Source organism: Balaenoptera acutorostrata, chromosome 12 (assembly GCF_949987535.1).
Source record: "Balaenoptera acutorostrata chromosome 12, mBalAcu1.1, whole genome shotgun sequence".
NCBI classification, from domain to species: Eukaryota; Metazoa; Chordata; class Mammalia; order Artiodactyla; family Balaenopteridae; genus Balaenoptera; species Balaenoptera acutorostrata.
Window position 1 is genome coordinate 36,128,092 of NC_080075.1, and position 14,778 is coordinate 36,142,869.

The window sequence follows — 14,778 nt, forward strand, 5'->3', positions numbered from 1 at the left end:
ACCCTGACAAGATCTGTCACATATTATCAGACAATTGATCACCGACTCCTGGAGAGTCTTAATCCATCGTTTGATCACACATCAAGAAAAATGGCTTTTTATGTCTTACATCCTGGCCATGAGAAAGAGGAAGAAAGCAGAGACATAGGCTTCCGGCTCCAGCTCATTACTTTTTTGCAAATGATAGATGAGTTCACTAGGCAATTTAACTTTAAAATGATCTTTTCCCCCTTCTCAAATAAGCAAATAGAAGGAGCTTCGTGGTACAAGCTGAGTGGAAGGGGATTCTGCCTGCTGTTCCTTTCGCATCTCTGCAATAGGCACCCGTGTGTGGATAGAGGCACGGATGGTTAGTAAACATGTATTTACTTAGTGTTACTACATCTACTTCTAAATAATAGGATTTAAAGTGGACACACACAGAGAGACTAACTTTCACTCTCCAGGACACAGCTATAATCATTTTACATGTTTCTTTTAGAGCACTTATGTTTTATATAAAGTCATTTGAAATGACTTCTAGATTACAAAAAAAAAATGTGAGTATTAGATAATGACACAGTAAAACCAGTTCTAAAAAAATCATTCCCCCTACCATGAATCCAGTTATGTTATTGTCAAAATCTTGATTTTATGTATACAGCAATGCTTCCGAGTGCAAGTTCATGTGTCTCACGCACCATGAGGCCAAACAATACCAAAACGTCGGAGTTTGGAACAGAGAAAGGTTTATCGCAGGGCCATGCAAGGAGAACAGGTGGCTTGTGCCCAAAAAACCCCTAACTCCCTGAAGGGTTTCAGCAAAGCATTTTTAAAGGCAAGGTAAGGGAGGGGCATGGCTGGTTACTGCAGACTTCTTGGTGTCGGAATCCTTTGTTCTTGCAGCTGTACACTTAGGTCAGGTCAGGATGTTCCTGTAAACCTCCAACAAGACAAATGTTATCCTCTGTTCTACAACTTTTTAATCTCTACATGAAGGAAAAAGTGCTATACACTTAAAGGTCAGAGCCTTTAGAATGCACTATCCTGTGTGTTTCAGGCTATAGACAACATTCTTAACTCGAAGCAGAAGCAGTAGAATACAAAGGTTAAAGTAAAAGAAACAGATCTAATATGGAGTCAGATTTGTTCTGCCCTATTACAGCAATATACATTAGCTTCCTCAGAATGGGGCAAACCTAACAATGTACAAATTAGTCCTGTTTCTAATAGTTGATTGCTACTTGATATGAAAAATAAAAACTCTCTGCAATTACCAAGAAAAGAATAGCTAAAACCTCAAAGATTTTGAGGGATTCTATTTAAGTTATCAACACACACACAAATACCCTGGTGATTTCTAAGTAGTATTTCCAAAGTTCACAGCGTTCAAAGATTCTGATTCTGTTCTTTGAGGCCAGGAAGGAAAACTCCCCAATTCCCACCTCTCCCCCACTAAACACTTCCTGGAAATCCCTCATGATGGTACATCCGCTGCAATTTGAAGACACAAAGACCCCAGATTGAGTCTTTGCGTGCTTAAGTAAAAGACGCTCAGAGATGTGTAATTATGTCATCCTTCTCCTTGTCGTGGCAACTGAATGAGATGACAGTTTTTCCAAATCCTAGCCACAAAAATTGTACAGTCAAGCAGTATGTGGCTGGTCTGCACCTTTTGTCCATAAACTGAAAACACTTGAAGCCCAGAGACTGTACCCCAACCTCTAGCACGGTCTGTGCCAGGCACCAAAAGAGGGCTCCAAACACTATTTGTTCTGGCGAAATGCAAAGAAGGTCTGTAGCCTAGTTCAAAGTATGGTATCAATGTCGGTTTCCTGGTTTTGCTCATCATACTCATGTAAGATGTTATTTTGGGGGAAAAATGGAGAAAGGATTCATGGGAACTCTCTGTTCTCTTTTGGCAACTTCTAAAATTATTTCAAAAAGAGTTTTAAAAAATAGTTATTGAGGGCTTCCCTGGTGGCGCAGTGGTTGAGAGTCTGCCTGCCGATGCAGGGGACAGGGGTTCGAGCCCTGGTCCGGGAAGATCCCACATGCCGCGGAGCAACTAAGCCTGTGTGCCACAACTACTGAGCCTGCACGTCTGGAGCCTGTGCTCCGCAGCAAGAGAGGCCGCGATAGTGAGAGGCCCGCGCACCGTGATGAGGAGTGGCCCCTGCTTGCCGCAACTAGAGAAAGCCCTCGCACAGAAACGAAGACCCAACACAGCCATAAATAAATAAATAATAAATTTATTTAAAAAAATTTATTGAAAAAAGAATGAATCTCTAAATCCTTTAAGCCAGCTGAACATGCTACCCATTTGAGGCACTGATGCCTCCAGACTACTCTCAGTAATCTCCTGTATGATTTTTTTCTTGGTTTTGTTGCATCTCTTTACCACTAGATCCCTTTGCCTTGAGCCCAGATTCTGGTTCTGCCTCTGGTCCTCAGCTAAAGATATTTGATCTTTTCCAAAGTTTGGCTACTAGCCCTGCATGAGGACTTTTGGCTCACATTTACCTCCTGTATTTACCTCTTTCCACCACCACTGTGTCTTTTTCCTTGACCTTCTAAGCACCCAGTTTCCCTTTTGCCCAGCTAGTGTGTGTGTGTGTGTGTGTGTGTGTGTGTGTATTGGTAGGGGATGTGCAGAGTGGAAATGATGAGGGGTGAGGTTGAGATTTAATCTGTGGTAACCTGCATCTCGGAAATAGATTTCCTTTTATAAAGAACAATTTCTTGCTGGGGAGAGACTCTACCTAGTTCATCAGATCCATCAAGTTGACATCTTCTGCTTCACTATATATTTTGTGAAAATACTATGAGAGCATTCAAAGGTTAGCTGACTCCATATCTGTTCTCACTGCTGGGGGTCAAAAGCACGATCCTTGTCACCATAAATGACAGAGAGAATGGACTTAGACTGCATCCTGTGGCCAAACAGCATGTTCTGTGCATTTACCTCAAACCTGATTTACCACCGGGGAATCATTTGGGATCTTCAATGCCTTCTCCACCATGTTATTCATACAAGAGGCAGGCAAATATAATGGTTAACACTGGGGCCATATTGTTTTGGATCCAGCTCTGTTTACTGGCCATGTGACTAAACAACTTCCTTAATCTCTCTGTACCTTAGTTTTGCCATCTGTAAAATGAGGATGAGAACTGTTCCTAACTCATAGGGATCTTGTGAGAATTATGAGCGTTAGTACCTTGAGAAGCCCTAGGCTTACCCATAGTTGGCACTCAATGAATATAGTTACTTTTTTCTAATGCATATTCCACTTCTTTTCCCTGGATACCCCTCTACTGCCCCCTGAAAGTTCAGTACGGTGATTTATGCTTAAAAGTAAGAATTAAAAACAAAATTTTGTTTTGAACATTTCACTAAGCTTCTGGATATAGTAGAAGATAATCAATAGAATCTCAGAAATATGTTGGAAATCAATCAGTATCAAAGAAGAAACTTGATACAGAGTCACTTAAATTTCTAAATCTCCTGATCAAACCACTGTTTGGATGAAAGCTGTGTTGGAGATGCTGGTGAGCTTTGTGGAGACATGGCCATAAACCTGGAACTTCTTGGACTGGTTTTCTTCTTGTAACTTACAGTGCCCGGACATGCCAGTGGCTGGGTTGGATTTGGATTAGACTAGACATCACACAGCTGGGAAAGATAGGCTTGAGGTATGGCGGAATGCTTCCTTTTTTTAAAGTAGCGAACACACACTGATCATGGACACTGGTTGGCCCCAGCTCCCACGTGTTACATGTGGTGTTTAGAGCATAAAACACTACGATGTGGTCACATCTATGGAGTGGAATTGTGTTTTCAAAAGTCCCTCAGTTTTCCCAATATTTTCAGGGGTGTGTGCTACCTCACCCCTTGAACTAATAGCATTCCAATCCCAGGCAAACGGCGTCCAATCCATCCCACCCTTTCCAATCACCCATACAAAGCAATGAAAACTTGTTGCCTGGGTCCTCTCTCATTAGCTCTGAGGGTGCAGATTAAAAATCATTCTCTGGTAGCATTTATTAAGTTTGTACGATCTGCTTTCCAAGAAGCGTTTAGAACAAACAATGAGTTGTGGCTAAAACCGATGTGAGCGAGCAATAGACTCAAATTAAAAGAAATAAAATTAAATTTTCATGTATCATAAATGAAATATCCATTAGGGACTTCTCAGATGACCTTCAGGTTCAGCAAATTCTGTATTCAGACTTCCAACCGGAAAGATATGGATGCTGGGCTAGATGACATGCATTTCAGGGACAGCAGAGGCAAAGGCCCAGCCAGCAACAGTAAACAAATGTAACTAGTTTTGGAGAGATGCTATTGACAGTAAAATTTTAATTTTGCTCCAGCTCCCAGAACAGATGTACCTCCAAGTCCATAGACTCTGCAATACTTAACTGCAGCTACTCAGCTGTGACCTTCAGCCCCAGGCTCACTGCAATAAAATTTTCATGCAACCATATGGAAGAATATTTTAATAGAGATTTACTGTCAGTAACTGTCCCAAAGGAGCAAATAAGGAAGCTGTAACATATTGCGTACAGTAAATCAAGGGGACTTCAATGGAAAAACGAAACCTCCCGGAGGCAAGCATCTTTAAAATTACAGGCAACACTTTGTACAAATATGTGTACAAAGGACTAGATATGCACTCAGTTAAGTAGCTCAAAATGGTTTCGATTTGCAGATATATTTATTTAGAATTTATTTATTGGATTTTATAAGTGGCAAGCACTTACCTGTCAGGCCTGAATGCCTATGTATCTCCCTTCCCTGGGGCAAAACGGAAGTGAGGGAGGGGTGACTTTAACTGCAAATCTCACCCAACCAGGGAATGTGGCAGGCAGCATAAATTGCACCCTCTCTATAGCCAGGTTTACTTCAATTTAAGGTGAGGTATTAACCACAGGGACAAGATATTCCTTTAGTCAGTATATAAAGAGTCCTGGATGAGTTAAATGGTTAAAAATTCAGCTTAAAGGATAATTGGGGAGACATGGTAATTAAAACTCCCAGTGGGGCAGAAGGCATTCAGAGGTCCTTCATGAATGCTTGATTATGTTTTACTCAACACTTTTGCATGTAAAAATGTCTCCTTTTTGTGAAGCTGTAAAATGCAATTTTTATCTAAATGGGTCTTGGGCTGGTTGGAATCAGTAAACCAGATCTTATGTTCATCTTCTGACCCCGTGTTTATCTGGGGACATGAGTTGGTGGCACAGGACCATGGGTGAGCTAAGAAAGAGGACCTGAGTGTGTCACCTACACAACTCCACACTTCAGTCCTCTTAGTCGCTACACAGCTCCCTCCTTCAGCCCTCGCTGTTAAGAGCATTTCAGCTGCAGACATTTGTTTCCTGAGGGCGAACAAGCAGCTATCTCTCTCCCTCTACTCAACTGATGGAAACTCTAATGTGAGGGGCAGTAATTCAGAGATAAAGAGACTGAACACTGCCCATGACAGTTCATATTTGATGGCGGAGAGAAGGCCTAAAACCTAAAAAACTCATGTGTAGGAGGCATAGCACACATGCCTCATGCATGGCACGTAATGAAGGAAGACGTCTTGACATCAAACCGAAAATCAAAATATCCAGGTGACCGTGAATAGGGGAATCGGGTGATAAATCTTTATGTTTTGCTAAATGCCAGTGGGTTGTCACATTGGACAAAGAGTGATAACAATAGAAGAGACGTCATATCTGTTAAATGGGTCTTAGGCATTCTATTCTTCTGTTGAAGTGGTCCCAGTTACTGCAAAACACAGGTAACGTGCACACACAAAACAGGTGACACACACACAGGTTAGGTTACACGCTAAAAGTGGATTATCTTGACTAATCAGAACCTGGCTGGAAATTATAATACAATAAGAAAAACGCTTGGAAGTTAGTTCATGCAGTTAGATTAATGTATAAATCGTGTTACATGGTCAACAACTAGTTCGTTATTCACCAAGTTTTCCCAGTATCTCAATGAATGTACTTTTTTCACAGTGGGATATGATATTCCCTGAACCCTTTAACTGTACTGTATTTCACACTGAAGATGACGTTGAAACTAGAAATGCCACTCAAAAAAAATGTTAGTTTGGGGACATAATGTATGCATGATATGTGTAGTTTGTTCCTTTGAGAGAAACGCTGGTTGGGATAAATCTCCAGAATCCTTGCATCATTTGGCTGTGACCACGTTTAGAATCATTCTTTTTGTCTTTATAAGGAATAGAATGGGCATGTAAAGACAATTCTCGTCTGTGTTTAATTTCATGAATTTACCAAGAAGGGTGAGTCATGTCTTACATTTTTGATCCCATCTCTAAAACAAGTGATGTCAGAATGCTTACTCATTAAAGGCATTTCCCCTCCATCTCCTGGAAGGTTCGATGACCTTGGCTAGCTCTGTACCCAGAGCTTTTGATAATTCTGGGCAGTACGGCTTGCCTCTCCACTCTTCAACCCACTCTGTTCTGGCAGGTTTGTTTCCTCTCTGTCCTCCACAGGTTCTATATTCAATTTCTCACACCCCGGAGTCATGTGACTCCAGAATATAATTGTTTTCCTCCCTTTAAACCTCTCCAGACCTCAGCCGTCTTTCAAGACTCAGTTCAGAGCTCCAGGTACCCCAACTATCCTACTGAACCATTCTAGACCCATCACGAAATGCTAAAGGCCAAGTCATTTCCCACTGAGCTGCTTATACATTCTGGGGACATTAATAGTTGTTTAATAAATACCCATTAATAATTGATTTGTTGATCTTTGACCTTCTTCTCTTTCTTTTCACCACTTTGCCACGTACTTCAGACTTGGACTTCCCTAGAGAATGTGAAAGAATGTGTTCTGAAGAAAGTTTTATTCTTATTCCTCCCACTGGGAGCACGCTGGAAAGTAGTCATTACTTAATGTAATTTTCCACCTGTAGACGTCATTTTACAAGTTACAAATAATGTGAGCAAAATGTAACAACATACCCACCCAACCAACAAAATCTCCCAAATTAAAAGCAATATACAGCTGGAATGAGTAATATCATTTGTTAATTACAAAAGTATTCATGATAGATAGTAAACTCCTCACAGCTGGAAGTTATCAAACAGAGACTAACTCAAGAATCTGGGAGAAAGGATTTTTATAAAGGATGGGAGGTTGGGTTCAATAATTCTGGGGTCTCTTCCAAATCTGAGATTCTGTGATAACTGTCTGAATTAAACCAATTAAAAATTGATTTCAGTAGTCCTGTGAGGTGAGTTTTTAATATTCCAAATATTTAAAATTGCAGTCAGAGTTAGGAGATTAATTTGTAAGAAATCTGAAAATAACTGGTCATTAACTGATTGACTAAAGTCAAAAGGACGGTTTTTCAGAGTGGTTTGAATATATGGAAATAGCCACAGAGCACTTTGAAATCAGTCCTATTCTTAGAACATGCATCTACAATTTAATTAATCTGTACACCTAAATGGGATGGCCACTGTGCACATTTTAATAAACAAATATTTATGTGTCCATCAGTCTTGTCGTTTTTCATGTTTGTGATTTGTTAACCTTGGGTACATAAAGAGAAGCAGTGGAATGTATTGCCCTCTTGGGAGTCCCAGGGAGCTCTGCCACTGCTGTGGATCCCTGCCAAGGTCAGAAACTAGGCCGTGTCTTTGCATGGTCCTACTTCCAGACATACAGAACTTATTATTTTGCAAGTAGGCACTAACGCAGACATACCAGCCACAGTGAATAGAGTGAGGTGTTTTTTGCTTTATGAATGTCTTCTAAGCAAGCATATTTGTTGTTTATACGTAAATAGGTGCTTTGAAACTGTTTGAAAAGAGTTTATTCACTAAGGTAAATGCTGGTTTCGAAATAATTTTTGCTCTTCTAATTAGGGAAGCAAACTTTTTTCACCCTAGGGGGAAAAAAAAAACACTTCTACCTTACCTGGAAACACACACAATGTTTGAATCATCAGTGTCTGAATCAAAACTTTGTTATATGTTAAGAAATGTTATAAACCCAGGAATATGTTGAATGGGTTTTGGTAAAAATTAGTCTGATTCCTACAGACTGATTCACGTGCATCTACTTAGGTAATTAGTTAGTCTAAAATTTACTGACCGACAGTTCAACAATGAGTTTTTTAATAAACTTGTTGGATATTTTTACCCCATCTTCTTTTAGCCAGGATCATACCGACACATCCCAAGATGCAGCAGAGAGCAGAGAGCTGGATGGTAGGCAAGAGATGGGGGTTCTGAGACTTGGATTTGGATTTCTGTTTGGATGTTTAAGAAGTGATCACATCAAGAACTGCAAGCTAGGCTATCCCGTTGGCCTATGTCAAGAGTGACCCCACCCATAATTAGGAAAAAAACTTTGGCCTCTCTTGAAATGAGATATTGGATCAATCCAACATTGTTATTCTTATTCATATCCTTGATGCGATTATAATTATTTAATGTAATTATATAAGCTAAAGTCATTCATTCACAACTCCCTTGTGCGGGGGAAGCAGACAGTAAAAATCAGGAAATAGTTCATCTGTAGAATGGTTTTAGATTCTCTCCATACCCTCTCAGAGTTAGCGGCTGAATCTTGTTCAGCATGACAGAACATCCTTCCAGAGGTTGGGAAGAAGCTCTGAGATAAATTCACTTGGTCATGATGAGGTAGGAGTCGTCCTATCACATTTCGGAGTGAAACTGATCTTCAACAAGACCCCCTCCACCACTCCCCACCTCTACCCTTTCACAACTTGTATTCCCAGAACATGGGTATCAAGATTTCATTTGCTTTGGAGCCCTTCCAGAAATTAACAGTGTTAAGAAGAACCATTCTATTAAGTCAGGATGGTGTCCAATAAAAGCAACGAATGATTGGAAAATGGACTGTTTTAATGCTGTTCAGTAAAACCATCGTGAATGTTCTTAATTACGCAATTCCATCCTTCCTGTGTAATTGGCTCATTCGATTTTTTTCTCCCATGGTATAGAATAAACCGAATTCGGGGTCAGAGTCTTTCAATATTGTTACATGTGACTAATATTTGAAGATGATGAGGCAAAATATGTAAGAGTGTAGAATGATTTGGGCTCCTCTAGTCAAGCAAAGAGACTAAAGTCTTATAGGACTGGCAAGAATGAAAAAATAATTGTACCCTTCAGAGGCAGCCATGCTCTGCAAAAATAGAGCACTCTATTTTTTTAACTTTATTTTATTTTATTTTTTGATTGAAGTATAGCTGATTTACACTATAGTGTTAGTTTCAGGTGTACAGCAAAGTGATTTGGTTATACATATATATATCTGTATTCTTTTTTTTTATTCTTTTCTATTATAGTTTGTTACAAGATAGTGACTATAGCTCCCTGTGCTATACAGTAGGTCCTTGTTTTTTTAAATCTATTTTATATACAGTAGTGTGTATCTGTTAATTCCATACTCCTAATTTATCCCTCTCCTCCTTTCCCCTTTGGTAACCGTAAGTTTGTTTTTTATGTCTGTGAGTCTGTTTCTGTTTTTTAAATAAGTTCATTTGTACTATTTTTTTAGATTCCACATATAAGTGATATCTTATGATATTTGTCTTTCTCTTTATGACTCACTTCACTTAGTATGATAATCTCTAGGATAGATCCACATAGGATAGAAAACAGCCAAACTTTGTTTAGAAGAACAGAGACTCCATTTTTAAAAAGTTTATTCCTTTGGTTTTGAATAGTTAATATAACCACATGATTCAAAATTCAAGTGGTACAAAAGGGTATAGAGTGGAAAATCTCCCTCCTTCCTGGCAAACAAAGCAACTAATGTTATCAGGTGTGCATGGTGCTCTCAGAGATATTTTATGCATATTCAAGCAAATACGTGCACTTCATCTGTTTTTCTATTTGCATGCATGGCAGCATTCTCTACTAGGAGCCTATATTTGAACATTCCATTCAGATACTGGGGACACAGGTGAGCAAAACCAAGCCCTGCTGGGAAGTTTACATTTCCGTGATGGGAAGAAGGCAAAAAGCAAAAAGTGAACAAGATCGTTTCAGATTATGAGTGTTTGTTTGATCTGATTCCCCCACAAAACACATACATGGAGAGGTGGGAGTTGGCACACAATTCACAAACATGCTGACCCTTCATTGTAATTTGGTGACCCCAAATTTCAAACGCATGTTCATCACTGCCTGATGATGCTTGAAACCCTCATTTTTCATAGCAAAAGCTATAGATAGGAGAGGCCCTAAGAGATTCACTCCCAGATGTGATATTTCATGGAATGTCTACCAAGAGGCTGGGACCATGAAGTTGACAGCTGCTTCTCATCTGTACTCACTGTTCTGATCATATTTTAGTCATTCCACAAAACCAGCAAATTGGATACGGAGAATTAGACTGTTCTCTTGTTGTGGTCAGCATGCCAAGAAAATTGGAACGGTACGGAGAGGACAGATAAGAATGTCCAAGGACACTTGGGATGACAGTAAGAGCAGTAAAAATTCACTGACCAATGATTTAAACTGGATATCGGGATTAAAAAATTAAAAATCTGTGCACATTTTCAAAACTCCTAACTTTTGTCATCAACTACCTTGGATACTAAATATAACTGGTTACTGGATTCACTTTTTCAATTTTCTTCCAGATGTGTGGTATAATGTAGAACTCTCCCAAGATAGCTACTTGTAGTTTTCCTACAGGTGTGCAAAAATATCTATTTCTAGTTCTCTAAAATAACTGAGGAGTTTTCTGGTTAGTTTAGTTATGTTGGTTACTTCTAAGAGTGACAGAATACATACCAACTGAGGTTTGGATTTATGCCAAATGGTGAAACTCTCCTAAAAGTAATTCATGATTTGATGGCACAGAAATTACTTTAGCTCTCTATTGAAATTCTCTCCTCATTATGGGCATCAATTATGATCAGATTGTAAAAAAGATGAAAAGGGGGATGGAGATTGGGTAAATTTTGAAGCATCTTCTTCTTCTTCTTCTTCTTCTTCTTCTTCCCACCACACAGCATGTGCAGGATATTGCCTTTTTTTATGGATCCTCACAGCAACTTATACATTTGTGTTTCTCATAATAGAGGAATGGAAGAAAGAGTCCCTTCTCTCCCCCCATGTTGCAGTCCCTTCGGGCTGCCATAACAAAATACCACAAACTGAATAGCTTATAAACCAAAGAAATTTATTTCTCATAGTTCCGGAGGCTGAGAAGTACAAGATCATGATGCCAACAGACTGGGTGTCTATTGAGGACCCACTTTCTGTTTCATAAACGGCACCTTCTTGTGTCTTCACTTGATTGGAAGGGGCTAGAGAACTCTCTGGAGCCTCTTTTATAAGACACTAATCTTGCTCATGAGGGTGGAGCCCTCATGACGTAAGCACCTCCCAAGGCCCCACCTCCTAATACCATCATCTTTGGGGGACACAAACATTCAGACTATAGAATCTTACCATGCCAATCAATTATTTGCACTTTCAGAAATGTGAGGTTTCTCACCTTTAGTTATTCTCTTCTGGAATAATACTACTTCCAAACCATATTCCAAGTCACTGATTCCAAATGATATTGTTATTAGACGTTTCTCAATTGACTCCACCTCAAACGTGGGCCCTTTCAGATAAAGAGTAAGTGGGCTTTTATTTCATATCACTTTTACATCTATTATTAGATCCCATCCTCAGAAATCTAAAAGGAGAAGGGCAGCTCCAACAACTGTATAGATGGAACAATGGAGACACCAATACATTAGATGTTCCATCCAAGCTGCCCAGAGTTGGAGGAATGAAAACCACCCTGTAGTCCCTGCCGTTAACTTTTGAGTTCCTTCCACGGGATCAGATGGTCTTCTGGGAGGTGCGCTGGGAACGTGAACTCCTCGATAACTTGAAATTCCCCGATAGTGGGGTGAAATTCCTGCAGATTCCATCTGACGCCAGAATCCCAATTCTTTGTAAAAGAGCAATGAGTGAGGGAAACTTTGAGGGTTAGTCACGTCCCTCTTTTCATGGCTGTTATTTCTCCTGAGAAGAGGATCTCTCCTGGGACCCTCTTCCTCCATCAGGGCTTGGGATGGTGGGTGGGAAGCCATGGAGAGCAGCACCAGAGCTGACTCTGTATTTGTGTCTCTCTGTGGGGTGAACTGGGTTACTGGCATCTGTGGACATGTTCTGTTTCCCCAGTGCAACAACAGCAGGATCTTCTCCCTGTTCCCACTCAGTGGAGCTGGCCTGAGACCAATTCCAAAATTAAACGTTTGCCAAACATGCACAGCTGTAATCGGCCTGCTGCTGGTTTGCTGCATAGCATGCCACCTGCTAGCTCCCTTTCCAGAGAAAAAGAGCTGGGAGAGGAGCTAACTGAGGACAAAGTTCAGGCAATGATATGGGATCTCTTTCCATCTCTGCCTTCTGCCAAATTCTCCAGTTCACCCCCAAAGAGCACTGCAAATTTGCTTATGGTTTAGATAACAGTTGGGGCAGAGACACTGCTTTCAGTTTACCAAATGGCAGAAAACAACAAATTGGTTTCTTCTCAAAGGTTATTTTTACTTATTTATTTATTTTTGGCTTGAGAGAGGGAGTTGTTTACAGAAGACAGGGTCAAACCATCCCTGTTATGACAGTTATCTAGGTGAGGGAGGAACAGACCTGCTGTCATTCAGGATGATGAGAAATAAACCATCCCACAGTTTTACTGTCTGGAGGTAGAGAAAGGAAAGACTGAACGTGGTTGAAGTTTGACAAAACGCAGAAATCTAGAGAAACTTCTGGAAAGTTTTCTTACAGCGTTACCAGTATTTTTACACTTGCCTGAGGTCATTTCCTCTTATCATATAATCTATTGTTTTCTCAGAGAAATTTCATAAGAGAAAGTCTTTTGTAATAGCCCAAGTGGAGCTAGTGTGATGAAAACAATAAAAATTCTTGTTTGAAAGTGATTCCAGGACAACCAGGGGAATAGCATAACACAATGTGCAGCAGCCCAGAGCTTATGATTGCCAAGGCAGAGTAAAATTGGAAGGTCCGGAGGTTCAAAAGCATCACACCTGGTTTCAAACCCAGAAGACTTGCTTCAATGGGGTTCTTCTGGAGTAGAATCTCCATCTAGTGGTAGGAGCCCTTTCGCTTCCTGTCATCCAGCACGTGTTTACATTTTCTTGAAGCTTACAACATCCATTCCACTTTCTTCTTCCGTCTTCAGATGCTGCATTTTTTTCTTCACTATTCTTTCCTGGTTCTAGATTGTCCATGGTTTGCTTTGTTCAATAGATGATTATTTTTGGTGGGGGAAAATGGGAAAAAGCCAAGAGGAAGACTGAGAGATAAAAATCTGGGCAGAAAGATGGATTTTTATTTATAATTCCTAATATTTTACGACATGAAAGAATAAAGACTATTCTCAGAATTCTAAAATGTCTACCTTTTGAAGCCACCCCTTCTAGACAGACAGTAAGGGCTCAATCTTTTTCAGCTCTGTGCATGTGGGGAGCAGAATGCATTAGTAGAAAGTGACAATCCTGTATAGTTCCCTGGCCAAGCTCACTGCCACATTGAGTCCTTCATGTTTGGAGGAATCTCTTTATAAATTGACAGCCACTGTTAGCTAAATGATTAAAAGGAGAGGAGAACTCTCTAATTACCTTGAGTCAGCTGGATATACTGTAGCAGAAGGGTGAAGTTGCCTTCCAGAATGCACACCATACTAGTGGGACTTTCTCTCTACAACACAGCTAAAGACCCTTCTAGAGCTCTGGTTCTTAATTCCCTTATTTAACCTGCAGGTGCTCTTTTGACTCTAACTTACCCTCCCAGGCTTCTTTTTGACTGAAGCTCCCAAATATTTCCCATTCACAAGAGATGACTTGTCATCTCTAAAACATATCCTGGGTTCACTTGCCCAAATGTCTCTGCCCTTCACTTCCCTTCTGCTGGGTGTGCTATTCTCCAACCACCCCCTTTGCTAGTAAAATTCTGATCCACTGCTGAGATGAAATGTTATCTTTTCTTTTTAATTCCGATATAATTGACACATAACACTATTAGTTTTAGGTGTACAAGATAATGATTTGATGTATGTATATATATTGCAAATCTTTAACTTGTGAAACAATCTGCAATCCTTCCAGATGGACATAAGCCCTTGTTTTTGGTGCCACTAAGCCTTTCATGGTGTTTATGCTCTCCTGGAATGTTAGGCTACAGCTAGTGATATGCATGGTTATTTTCTCTTGCTAAGCAGGTGGCTCTCCCGAGAGAAGCTTCCACAGTAACTTTACTCACCCTTATATCTTCCACTCTTCCTACTACCGAGCCTGGCACACTCCATGCATGTTTGTTAAATTAAATTGAAAATGATAAAAAATATTATTAATGATTGTGTATGTATATTAAAAGAGCATAATACAGAAATATACTAAAAAGAGAATGGGACGATTAAAAACAGTGAGTCCCTTGGAAGACTCAAGAGACACAGAAAGTGACTGTCTCAAGAGAGAGGAACAAAAAAGGAGAAAGAAAGGAAGAAAATGATGACCTTTTGAAAAAGTAAAGTGAGCGTCTCTCTAGCCTTTCAATAGGCTTGGCAATGGCTTTTAAAAGGGGAATTTGGGGCTGGACTTTAGGTGAGAAGCACTCACACCCTCCTCTATGGTAACAGGATGGTCCATAGACCAGAGGAACACCAAGGCTACCAGCTGGTGATGGTAGAGTTGCCAACCACAGACAGGACTGAAGAGACCACCATTAGTGGGTTTCTCATGGAAGGAAATGGCAA